Source organism: Xylocopa sonorina, chromosome 10 (assembly GCF_050948175.1).
Source record: "Xylocopa sonorina isolate GNS202 chromosome 10, iyXylSono1_principal, whole genome shotgun sequence".
Classification (NCBI taxonomy): Eukaryota; Metazoa; Arthropoda; class Insecta; order Hymenoptera; family Apidae; genus Xylocopa; species Xylocopa sonorina.
Window position 1 is genome coordinate 6,699,217 of NC_135202.1, and position 14,345 is coordinate 6,713,561.

Consider the following 14,345-nt stretch of genomic DNA (forward strand, 5'->3'; position numbering starts at 1 on the left):
GTTAACCTCTGAAAACCGTACAACTAGCGCCACCATGGTACAACTACTCCTCTGGCCAATCTTTAAAACTCGACCTGGCACCCACAGTTCGCTGGCAGATTTCCCTTTTTTTCACCCCGAATTCACGGGAGCGTGGTCTCTGGCGGCGTCAGAAAAAATCGTTCGAAGAATCCATCGGCTAGGAGGGGCGCGAGGCAGGCAGGAAAATCTTTCAGTAGGACAGTTGATGGCTGTTCGGTTGTCGTCGAGCCAGGACCATGAATTGTCTCACGCTCGTGGTACACACGTCGCCACCGTCTTCCCCCGCGCTTCCTACGATTCTTATTTTTCCAAGGGAACCAGAAACGACTCTCGTTTTGAAGAATTTCTACATCCACCCACGCATCGTTCCGTGTAAATCCCCGCTGGACCGATCATCGTCCCCGTTTCGAGACCCCTCGCGAGAGCACCATGGATGCGGCTACTCGCGTTAAAACCTAAGCGTTTTCGTCGTCTGCTAGGAAAATAGAGGATCTGGGTGTTTATTTTCTCTGTAACCGATATTTCGTGGATTCTCTTTGGTTTAGGATCGATTTGGAGCAGCGTGGTTGAAAGTGTGTAAGTTTGTTAATTTTGAGCTGGTGTATTTGATAATTCGAAGATTTAAGATTCTATTCTATAGGGAAATTGAAACTTTGTTTCGTGAAGAAATTGTTAATCTATTTGTTTAGCTTTTTATTCGATGAAATTTTCTTTAGAAACATTTCAGATCGATTTAAAGCAGCGTGGTTAAAAATGTGTAAATATAATAATTTAGAGCTAGTGCATTTGATAATTCGAAGATTTAGAATTCTATTCTATAGGGAAATTGAAACTTTATTTCGCGAAGAAATTGTTAATCCATTTGTTTAATTTTTTTATTCGATGAAATTGTATTTAGAAACATTTGAATCGTTCTGAAACACTTTGGTCTGTTTTTAAGCACTCACGTTTGATCTACTTATACATTGAATTTTCGTAGGCGTTTCCGTGGAAACGACTAATAATCCAGATGATCGCCAGTCAATCGTGGCGGAGTCAAAATTTCCATCGAAATCCGTGGAAAGATTGTTTGGTATCGTTCAGTCGAGATTTGAAACCTTGAACACCGGAAATCTCCTAAGTAAATGGTAGTGGGGAGTACTTCTGACGTTCACGAACCGTGAATTGTTTCGTTTCTACGTTTAAATGAATAAACACGGGATTCTGTTACCGCTCGACCACTGAAAATAACTGAAGATTTGATTGAATTTCTCGCGACGAGGTAGAACCGTGTCGAATTCGCGGCTCGATTCATTGTTCGCTGAGAATCGATAGATCGTTCAGAGTCGAGTTAAATCGAATGGCCATTCTGTTTCTGGCGTCGAAGAAATTTTGGAGAACGGAAACGGGTTTACCATTTAGAAAAACAATCCGTTAAATTAATCGTCGCATAAATCCTTCGCTTCCTTAGCTCGAAGTTACACAATTCTGTAGATCTGGTATATAAAATATAGCTATCGTTTTTATACTATTTTCTAATCGCGTATCTCACTTAAACATTCTTTTCTCCGCACTCATTTTACTTTATTATCAATATTCTTAAGAGTTGCACGTTTTTCGAAGAGGACAAGTAACAAATAATTTAATTGCAACGATATAGAAAATATTTTTCAGCAGATAAAAGTGAGTAATAAAAAATCGAATGGTTCGAAAGGTATTTGGAAGATTTTGAAACGCGAAGGAGTACGAAATAAAATTCCAATGGTTCAGATAAATTTTCTTAAGCGCATCGCGTCCTGTTCGACGGAGCTCGCACGGAATTCGAAATAGCCGAACGAAGTTAATAAAAGGCCGAATGTTAAAAACGATTATCGCGGAATGGACGCGAAGTGGCCACTTCGCGGTCGTACGTATTTCCAGCACGGTTCTTTTTCCATTCGCCTTTCAAGTGGCCCAACATCCGCTGTTAATTGCATCCTGCGATCGCTTCAAGGAACGTGCTGTACAATGAATTCTTCTGAACCCCTGCAATGTCCATCTGCGCTCTAATTACTTGATGTAACTAAGCTGCCGCAGTTTTACACCGGGAATTAGACGATCGATCAAAAACATTTCTCCACGGCTCTCGCGATTTAATCAGCGCCCGTATCGTCGTCCGTATAATTATTCAAATAATTATTATGCACGCGCGTGGTGTAGAATATCTCTTTTCCTCTCGAAATTTCCAATACAAAACTCTTCAAAGTTCAACGAACCCTAATTTTTGTTACGTTTAAAAAATTCACTACGAAACAATTGGTGAAGATGTCAAAAATCGACGATACAATGCATTGATTGATACTTCACAAATTTAACTCGAGCAAAGAAGGCAAGATATACAAGAAAACTTTTCAAAGTCCAACGAATATTAATTTTTGTTACGTTTAGAAAATTCATCATGATATAATCGATGAAGATGTCAAAAATCGACGACACAATGCATCGATTGGTACTTCACACATTTAACTCAAGCAAAGAAGGCAAGATATACAAGAAAACTCTTCAAAGTCCAACGAACACTAATTTTTGTTACAAAAATCGACGACACAACGCATCGACTGGTATTTCACAAATTCAATCGAACAAAGGAGGCGAGATATACGAGAAAACTCTTCAAAGTCCAACGAACACTAATTTTTGTTACGTTTAAAAAGTTCGCCACGAGACAATTGGTGAAGATGTCAAAAATCGACGTCACAACGCATCGACAGGGATTTCGCAAACTTAACCGATCAAAGGAGGCGAGATATACGAGACGAGCGTTTCGTTACCTTCCAAACATGGAGCAAGCAATTAATGAAAACGGTTTCGTACAAACCGTACGCAACGTGCATACGTGGCGTGGCATAATTTGTACGTACCTAAACGGAGCCATCGATAAGAACGATACCAGTGGCTGGCGAGGCATGTGGCCGCGTGTATTTACGATCCGCGATTAAGTCGAAATTAATTAGCCATTTGTCGGTTTATACAAAAATGAACACCCGACCGCGGTCCCTCTCGCTCTCCTTTCACGTGCGAATGCTAACGGGCCCCGGACCGTTTGTAATTAAGACCACGCGTCGAAGCCTGGAACTGGTTTCCATGTTAATTAATCGCGATCGCGTCGATTAGACAGTACGTAAGTACGCGCATTCCCAACATTTCTCTCGATGATCGCTTTTCGTTACATTGTCCTTTTCACATTTACCCACTTGGCTGCCAATGCAAGCGATATCGCTTAATGGTCCCACTGTTACCAATGGAAACTTACATGTCGTCCACAAATGTATTACTATACGTTTTTTTCTTCTCGCCAGAACCACTTTGCTACATTTTTCTCTACTTGGAAACTTTCGTTTCCAGCAAAACTGATTGCGCAATTTTCGTATAGGTAGGATCGTATTCAAAAACGTGTACGTGTCGACGAATGTTTGCTGTACGTCTTTTCTTCTCGTCAGAACCACTTTGCTACATTTTTCTCTACCTCGAAGCTTTCGTTTCCAGCAAAACTGGCTACGCAATTTTCGTATAGGTAGGATCGTATTCAAATGTACCTCGTAGAATATAGTTGCACGAAGGTTTTTTTATAATTAGTATTCGACTAACGAAAGATGAAGAGAAAAGCCACCACCTGCCAGCAAATCCGTGGCCACGCGTCAATCATCCGTCATCCAACTCTCCTCACGTTCGACTCGGTTCTCCGCGAGCCTGACGAAAATGGAAACGCAATAAAATCGAAGGCTGCACGTTGGTATCGGACGCTGAGGATCGCTACTGTGCATCGTGCGTAAATTTAGAACATTGTTTCCCGTTAACCAGCGTGAATTCCAACGCCACGAGCGATGGGTTCCTAAATTCGCAGCGCGTCTAATCCTCGCGCGAGGGCGCTCTTTTAACGATACCAAACAGTTGGTGACGCGAGAGCTGCAGTGCCGCGAAGGGGTGCGTTTTTCTGCTCGCTCGCAACGGTCCATCTACGAGGATAAATCTTCCGCTTGATGTTTATCCTCGATAAAGTACGCGCGTACGTCTACGCTGGCTAGTAATTGTTTTGAGAAATTGGGGTGGAAATGCGAATTTCTCGATCTACGAGACGTTTATTTTCAATTTGGCGAACGATCAGTTGAAGGAGATTTGATGCTACGATTATTGGCGGCTGTGAAATATAGTTTGACAGGGTTTTGTGTGCGAATCTTCATTTATACGCTCGTATATATGAAACTGGAAATATATTTTGAACCTCGAGTGTATGTTAGTCTAACATTGGTATTATTAATGAGATATTAGTGTAATAATAGTACAATAGTGATACAAGAATAAGATAGTATCCATGTTTCTCTAAATTAAGAAAATGATAGAAATTCAGGAATTTTCGTTGGATGGAAAATCGATTAGACAATTTTGAACCTCGAGTGTATGTTACTCTAACATTGGTATTATTAATGAGATATTAGTGCAGTAATAGTACAATAGTGATACAAGAATAAGATAGTATCTATGTTTCTCTAAATTAAGAAAATGATGGAAATACAGGAATTTTCGTTGGATGGAAAATCGATTGGACAATTAATTTCGCAAATTTTCATCTGGCAACGCCACACACCGAGAAGACCCGATGCTCAGCTTCTGCCGTCGAGTCCCACGTCGGCCGGTTATTTTCGCGGGGATTGATCGGCGCACGTGCCGACACGCGAGTAATGGAGAATGACAATGATTATACTGTCGGCTGCGATTTAATGAGCCGCGAAATCATGGCTTATTGCTGGCTACGAGCGAGCCTGGTTCAGTGACACTCGTTGAAACCGTTTCGAGACCGATTCTGGGATGACCGAGCGAATCTCAAGGTATAGTGAAATAGTAAGAGTTGTCGAGTAGAAATCGACGAAGAAATTAGAATTTCTGTTTCTCTAGTTGTCTGTGGATTGAATTTACCAAACGCCATCAAACTGTTGCGCTTTCATCCTCCTGCGTGTAACCCCTTTGGTTTTGAGGGCTCGATAATTAAAGAATTGAGAGAAGAAAGATTTTAAGAGAGAAATAAACGAAATAGAAGAGTTCTCGAGTAGAAATCAATTGAGAATTAGAATCTCTGTTTCTCTAGTTGTCTGTGGATTGAACTCATTAAATGCCATCAAACTAATATGCGTTCATCCCCCTGCGCGCAACCCCTTTGGTATTGAAACCTCGATAATTAAAGAATTAAGAGAAAAAAGACTTTAAGAGAGAAATAAACGAAACAGAATTTAAGATCAGAAAGTGAAACAATCGAGGAGAGAATTAAAGGAAGTAGAAGTTCAAGAAAGCACGATCGAACGAGCAATGGCCGCGAGCGGAAGTGACCAGCGGAGGAGCTAACTTCGAGCTGTCTTCCGCCGTTTTCGCCCGCGTTTATTATTAACCCGTTCGAATTGAAACATATATCCCTTTGAAGAACGCGGTGCTCGTCGCTGTGTGTAACAGACTAAACAGCGATTCCAGGTATTCAGTTGGCGAAAAAGAAATGGCGAGCAGGGTTTTTCAGCGGGCGTAAACGCTGTCATAATACTCTGGATATTCAGGAAACCCGTGGAGCGTTCTGGGAAGAGACGCGTTTCGCTAACGACGCCTCCCCCCATTGCTTTCGATGGATTCGTAGACGCTCCTCTGACAAATGAAAACAATCATTCGCGAAATTTTACTCGCCATCGGTGGCGATCGTCTTTTGTTTTTGTTTTAAGTAATGGAGATCGTGGGGTAGGTGGAAAATGATGGATAGAGTCAATACTAAATGGAGAACTTTGACGAACTGTTTGATGGACATTTGGGATGAACGACAGATGGGTTGAAAATCACTGATCTCACCACAGAATGTTGTTGCTTTCCTTTTTAATCAAATTGGAAATTATTAAAATTATACAATAAAACTTGAAATTTATCATCCTGTATGAATTTTGAAATGAATATTCGATAAAAATATTTTCCACAGTGTCCATAATGGAATTGAAATTTCTTTTTTAAATTATCCATCAAGAGAGCTAAATTTTCTCTTCTCTACAATTTTCCTTTTCTACAGTATGCATAATAGAATTGAAATTTGTTTTTTAAATTATCTATCAAGAGAGCTAAATTTTCTCTCCTCTACAATTTCCTTTTTCTACAGTGTGCATAATGGAATTGGAATGTGTTTTTTAAATTATCTATGAAGAGAGCTAAATTTTCTCTTCTCTACAATTTTCTTTTTCTACAGTGCCCATAATGGAATTGAAATTTGTTTTTTAAATTATCTATCAAGAGCGCTAAATTTTCTTTTTTAAATCAAATGTTCGTTGTAGTTGTGTATATAAAGAGAAGCCATCGAACTGTAGAAACGATGAAATAATAAAGAGGCATATAGATGTACGATACGTTCGGTTGTTGACCGTTGCACGTCGATGAACGATCGACGAGCGACGAGGAGCCGCGAGTCACATCTCCGTGCGTGGCTTCCGGCCATCCTCGTTGCTTCCTTCCATCGTTAATGACTCGGTCCCGGCGGCGTCCACGCTCAGGTGGATCGCATACGACCAGCCACATGGGAAAACCGTTGCCAACCCGAACCCACTCGATGGTCCAGCTTCCATCGTCTACCCGGGAAGCGATTTCACGCTCGAACCACTCGCGATCGACGCCTCCATCAGCTTTTTCAAACGCACTTCCTACTACTGAGCAATTCTGTGACTAAAAACGAGCCTCGTTTTCGAGATAAATGAGTTTGAAGTTATTTTGGACTCTTCGATGTAAATCACTCTCCATTTTAGTAACTCGATTTCTTCTCAAATTTCTTCAAAGGGTTGATTAAGTTAATTTAGATTCGCAGTGATGGAGATTATCCAAATGATTTTGAGCACTTTCATACTACTCCTCCTCTCGAATACGTTTTTTTTTGTTTTGGACTCTTCAATATAAATCACTCTCCATCTTGGTAATTCAATTTCTTCTCAGATTTCATCAAAGGGTTGATTAAGTTAATTTAGATTCGCAGCGATTGAGATTATCCAAATAACTACTCCTCTCGAATGCGATTTTATATTGGACTCTTCGATGTAAATCACCCTCCACTCTGGTAATTCAATTTCCTCTCAAACTTCTTCAAAGGGTTGATAAAGCTAATTTAAATTCACAGCGATTGAGATTATCCAAATGATTTGGAACATTTTCATACATAGATTTACCTCTCGAATACAATTTTGTTATTTTGGCTTCTTTCACTGTAAATCGCTCACCACCTTGGTAATTCAATTTCTCCTCACACCTCTTCGAAGGGTTAACAAAGCTAATTTAGATTCGAAGCGATTCAGATTATCCAAACGATTCCTGGACGACCTCTCGCATCGCGAAGGTGGTAAACAGGAGTAATAAAAAACGGCGTGAAATATTTGCAGAAACATCCGCGCAGCTGCTGCGTGAATACATTTCCATGGGGAATCGTGAGAAAACGGGACGTGTCCTGACGAATTTCGAATCGACCGCCCCATCGGGGGCCCGAGGAGGGTCGAACTTTCGGACTTATTGCGATGCAGCAGTCATATGCGGCGGAGATGCATCGCTTCCGGTCGAAGAGCCTCCCCTGCGAGCCTGGAAACTGCCTCAAGGATAGCCTGAGAGTGTCCTTGGGACTCTTCGTGAGGATACTCCTGAGAGGATCGGCCCTCTTGCGAAGCGGGAGGGTAGCGCGCGGCGGATGGACACACGTGTCTGTCTCTCTGACACGTTCCTCTGTTTCACGTTTTGTAAAAATAGACGTGGACTTATCGCGCGGTTAGATGCGCCTCGATCGTCGTTCGATACCATGACGAGTCGTCTTCCCTACTTTTTTAATTACTTCTTCATTAAATTCCATTTTAAACATTTATTCATCCCTTTTGTACTATTTTTTGATTCAACCAAGAATTTTTTAATATTCCATGTTCTTCGTTATTTTGAAACATAATGGCGATTCAGATTGTCTTCTGGTAATTGATCGTGACTGATAATTAATTTAATTAATGGCGAGAGGATGCTATCAATGGAACTGCTGTAAAAATAGACGTGGACGCGGGGATCTCTCGATATATCGCGCGGTTAGATGCGCCTCGATCGTGGTTCGATACTATGACGAATCGTCTTCCCCACTTTCTTAATTACTTCTTCATTAAATTCCATTTTAAACATTTATTCATGCCTTTCGTACTATTTTTTGATTCAACCAAGAATTTTCTAATATTCCACGTTCTTCGTTCTTTCGAAAAATAGTGGCGATTCAGATTGTCTTCTGGTAATTGATCGTGACCGATAATTAATTTAATTAATGGCGAGAGGGAACGAATTTGATGTTTCTCTGTAATCTCGTGGAAAGCAGCGAGCAGGAGGAATCTTTTGTACGCAGCTTTTTACGGGTTTGTAGGTGGTAATTAAGAATTCCTGGAAGATTCCGTTCCACTTCCGACAGACGAGAGATGCGGAAGGCGAGATCCTCGAGTTTTGACCAATTTCCACGGCTGCCACCGTGGGATTTTATGGGCGTAACGTGTTCCTTCCGCGCGTGGAGGCCAGTCGGAAGGAAGTCTTTCCCATAAAGAACCTCGCACGCAGCGGCCACTTGGCCAACCAACTGTTGACCGTGATTCTGCACCGGGCCGGAAAAACCACCCTCCTCCTCCCTCGTGGTGGATAATCTCGTTCCAAAAAATGCTGCAACGTGCGAGGGAAGAGGAGGCAAAAAAAGAGTAGCGCGTGACAAGGAGATTCTACGAATGCTTCGCCAGGCCATTTTTATCTTCCGATCTTCCATTTAGTGGAGGATACGCTAGACTTCCTTGAAACCTTAACGATCGATTCGGATGGAAAAAAAATTAACAAGCGTTAAAAATGAGCATCATCAGACATACAGAGAGCCACTGAAACGATTAAAATCGTTAAACCAACCGAGCATAATACACCACGAGTTCCAGGCCCAATTAAAATAACTTTATATTGAATAATTATAACTTTAATTGTATAAAAATTGTGATACATTCCTGTAATTGAGATATCACGCGTCGAAACGCGCGAGAAGCCAGCGAACCACGAAGAATATTATTCCACGTTCGTGCGAGGGTGGTGTGTAATGGTCACAACGAAATAATTTATAGAATTCGGAAATGACGAGCGTGGACGCGAAGGAAAACAAGGGGTGTAAAGCTGTCGCGCGGGGTGCGAGTCGTCAGCTCGTTGTCATCGCCCAGACACGTCTCTGCTCGAGACGGTAACACCTCGCGCTCGTTTCCCTGGCTATCCAGATATCCTGCGCAGGATCTACGCGTCCCAGTACGCTGGAACCCGGCAACGTGTCGAATTTCATCCTCCACGCCGTTTTCCTCTCGGCTTTCCCGCCAGCTTCAAGCTGTTAACAAGTTTCCATTAGGAGACACGTGAGGTACTTTACAATAACAGATAAGAGGATCTATAAATCGTCCTTCACGCCGTCTGAATGCTTTATACGTGTCTATATATAAAGGTGCTTCTGGTCTTCTAATTTTCAAATTTTTATATCCCCTATTTCTCACGTTTTTTTAAATACTTCTTGGCTATTTGTATTTATATTATTTTCAAATATCCTTGGCAATAGATCCCCTACTTCTCTCACATTTTTTAAAATTCTGCTTAGTTATCTATATTTATATTATTTTCAAATATCCTTGCCAATAAATTCTCTACTTCTCACGTTTTTTAAAATTTTCCTTGGTTATCTATATTTATATTATTTTCAAATATCCTTATCAATAAATCCCCTACTTCTCACATTTCTTAAAATTCTCCTTGGCTATTTATATTATTTTGAAATATCCTTGTCGATATAATCGCATTTTATGAGAATGGTGGTGTCATGTCTGATGGAAAATTTGACGTAGAAAATAAATTGGACGGTGGAGGACGATTTGAAACTTTTGTTGGACAGTGTACATTCCGTGTCCCCTTAATCCACGCTGAAGGAAAATTAAGGCGGTAACGCGAGTACAATTCCGTTAATTTCACAGCGGAAGCCTCGCGTGTCGTCCTCGTCCGTCTCGATTCGACGTGCGCGGCGGTTCTCTCGTCGTAAAAGACCGCGATCGGCTCGCGATCTCTTTCGACGGATCTACCACGCGACGAAGAAACGCGACAGGCGTGTCCGCCGTTCCAGCAGTCGTTTTCATCCAAGAATGAAGCAGTTACACACGTAATATCTACCATTCGCTGCTATTTGCCAGGGCAATTTCCCTCCGCGCGATGAAACTGTTCTCTCGCGATTAAACCGCGATTAAGCGTACGCGGTCCTCCAGTTGTACGCGTGGATCAGTTCACTACGATGCTTGTTTCCGTTTTTAACGACGGTTGTCGTGAGAGGAATGATTCCACGTTTGGCGAACGAAAATTGCCTCTACGTTTCATGCTTCTTATTGGGATTCCTATTTTTTGCCACTCTTTCAGAGATTTCTCGTTCAATCCTAACTGCCTACTTTTACCTTCTTTCTGTCAGAATTCGCAACAATATCGAATTTCTGCTGTAACTACGAGAAAACGATTACCAAGGATAGAAAACATAGATGCAACATCGAAAGGGATCTCTCGACGAGTCTCTCGATCATCCTCTCCATCGATCCCAATTGCTTAGTTTTACCTTCTTTCTGTCAGAATTCGCAACGATGTCGAATTTCTGTTGTAACTACGAGAGAACGATTACCAAGGATAGAAAACATAGATGTAACATCGAAAAGGAGCTCTCGACAAGTTTCTCGATCGTCTCCATCGATCTTAACTGCCTACTTTTATCCTTCTTTCGCAACAATGTGGAATTTCTGCTGTAACTACGAAAGAACGATTACCAAGGGTAGAAAACATAGATGTAACATCGAAAGGGATCTCTCGATCATCCTGTCCATCGATCGCAACTTCCTACTTTTATGCTTCTTTCCGTAAAAATTCGCAACGATGTCGAATTTCTGCTGTAACTACAAGAGGACGATTACGAAGGATACAGAACGTAGATGTAACATAGAAAATAATCTCTCCTAAAATCCCAACTGCTTAGTTTTACCTTCTTTCTGTCAGAATTCGCAACAACGAGGAATTTCTGCTGTAACTACGAAAGAACGATTACCAAAGATAGAAAACATAGATGTAACATTGAAAAGGATCTCTCGACAAGCCTCTCGATCATCCTCTCCATCGATCTCGTCGCGAACGCTGCTCGCGCATGAAAACTCGTCCGATCTATACGCGTAGCTAAATGTCCACGGTTCCGCGTTTAATTGCCCGTGGGATCGTTTCGAATAATTTCGAGAAACTTCTGTTTCGTGGCCGTTAAGTATCACTTGGTGAGCGTAACGAATGCGTTTCACTTGGGCCAAGCGATGGTCCCCCCTTCCAGCAAAATGGTTAATCAGCGTGGTCCGATCGCGCCACCGAAGTGGCGCCGTGATATTTGTAAAACATGCGAACGGAAGCCGGAGGTTGGACCGATTAATTCCGTAGCACGAGCTGGTTCGTGATTCCACACAGAAATATCTCTCCACCAGCCAGCAATTAGCTTGCAAATTAAAAAGCTGAGCATCCAGGGAATCGCTGGACGCGTCGTTAATGAAACGCCCTCTCTCGACGTCCACCTGCCACCATACGAAGCTACAACGTGTAATCGTCTCTCTTAAAACCCCTCGACTCGAGCCACTTCCCAGGAAGCGATCTCATCGGGATACCAGCGAAACGAGATCCCAGCTAGAGACAAATCATTCGATTTTATACTCGCGTCCCTTGATGACAGTGCTGCCCTGATTCCACGCAGTTCGATACGCTACGATGCCACTCGTGATTGATACTTTGATCCGCGGATACGCGACCAATGACAGAGGGACAACCACATTTGTACACGATTTTAAACAGATTATCGACATTTTTTTGAAGTAAGTATCACTTAACTGCCATGCAACAATGATACGATACGGAGGTACTTAAGTAGTGGAGACGTAGCTGAAGAAGTTGCAGACCAGCTGCGTTGGTAATTTCACTGTTAATACTCATGCGACACGTGGTCGTACATCCTTCGAAGCATCCTCGCTTGGAATATTCAAATCGACTCTTGGTACACGTTCATTATTCAAATTCTCGAGACGACTCGAATCTGACCCCTCTGTCCGTGTCATCGAGTCTTCGTTGGACGTGTGCACCGCGAAAAATCTCTAATTAGCCGGTAAAGATCGTTCGCAACACCCTCGAGGCGCATCGCGGAACAGAAAGGTGGTTTCTGGATGCGTGGCTGCGGTGGGTGGCTGAAAGAAGAGGGGGACACGGGCAGGTGAGCGTAATTATCGCGTCATGCTCGACGATAATACCCGCTCGAGTGCCGCGGGCGCAGCCTGCTCGACGAAACAGAAAGCGCGATGATGAACCGGCCGATCCTCGCGTGCGCTCGCAATTACGCACGTGCAATTACGCTCGCCAGATTACGTCGCGCGAGTTTACCGTCCCCGAGGCCCGTCTTCTGACCTCTCCTCCGCGTGTCTCTTGCCATTGCTGCTTTTTCGACCCTCGAGGCTGAAGGTTCTTCCTTTGACCATTGCGCTTGTCGATAAAATTAAAGTAGTCTCTATGAAGTTGAGGTGTCTCTCGCCATTGGTGCTTGGTCAACCCTCGAGGCTGAAGGTTCTTCCTTTGACCATTGCGCTTGTCGATAAAATTAAAGTAGTCTCTATGAAGTTGAGGTGTCTCTTGCCATTGGTGCTTTTTCGACCCTCGAGGCTGAAGGTTCTTCCTTTGACCATTGCGCTTGTCGATAAAATTAAAGTAGTCTCTATGAAGTTGAGGTGTCTCTCGCCATTGGTGCTTGGTCAACCCTCGAGGCTGAAGGTTCTTTCTTTGACCATTGCGCTTGACGATAAAATGACACTAGCCTCTATGAAGTTGAGATTGAAGGATTTTTGACATTGCGAGAGGTTCTCGATTTGTTTTGAGCGATTTTGGAAGCGATGGCACGAGAAATGGTGGCAATTGGGTCGCGTGGTATTTTACAGTGGCGAGATTGGTCAACCCTGGAGGCTGAAGCTTCTTTCTTTGACCATTGCGCTTTTCGATAAAGTGACACTAGCCTCTATGAAGTTGAGATTGTAGGATTTTAAATATCGCGAGAGATTTTCGATTCATTTCGACCAATTTTGAGAGTCACCACAAGCGATGGCACGAGAAATGGTACCAATTGCATCGCATAGTATTATGCAGCAACAAGAAACCGATCGTAACTAGCGAGGAAGAGGTTTAGTCGTAGCAACGAAGGACGAAGCCTTTCATAAGTCTCCATTATTCGCGCGGTTGGCAGACGTCTCTCCTAAAGGGCGAGGTGAGACGAAAAAAGGAAGAAAAACCAGTCCCATTCAGATCCTCTGGTCCAAGGGTGAGCTCGTTCCTCCGAAGCAAAGAGGCAGGAAACAAGAAGAAGCCAAAATCGCTTATGTTTGCGCTGCGAAATGTCGCGTACGTGGGTCGAGGGCCGATTTGCAATTTAATTGCCGCGCTGGACGCCAGATAAATTACGGATTCAATTTGCAAGTTGCCACGGGAGTCAATTGAATGCTGGGGCTGCTCGAGGTGAGACGCGGTCGTCAAACGTTGCAGTGGACGAAAGTGGAGGGTCGTAAACTCGCGAGCAGTCGATCGTTGTTCTTAAATAATCCTCGCCCTCTTTTAACGCCTCGAATTTATTCGAGCGCGCATAGTCGCAAATATCCTAGGCATTCTTCCGATTCCGTGGAACGGACAGCGCGTAATTGCCCTGTCTCGCGTGTTCCGTTTCACGCCGCGGCTATAAAATCGAACTGGCTACAGCTGAAGCCTTGTACAGATCGGTGTAGTCGTTCGAGGCTCTCGTGGACGCGTCTCGTTCGATTTAATATTGTTTCGATCGGGTACAAAGTTTCGATGGCTTCTAGTCGTTCACTTGATACATCGATTCGAGTCTCTCCAATATTCTTTTCGTTTTCAAGATGAAACAGAGAGAAGAAGTCTATTGCGAGGCATTTAATTTTGAATTATAAAACGAAAGATGGTCTGGTTTTTCGAATTTGGTATTTAAAGAATTTTGCGAGTAGTTTGAGAAGAAATAGTTTCATAAATTGGGGGAGACAATTGAAAATTAATGACGAGACATAGATTTGAAATATTTCAAATAAGGAATTTTGCGAGGAACTTAGAAAGGAATAATTTCATAAGTCGGAGGAAACAGCCAAAAATTAATCACGAGACATAGACTCGAAATGTTTCAAACAACTCCTAAAATAATTGTCATTCAACGCATGAATAACTACTTGCAATCGTTTCAC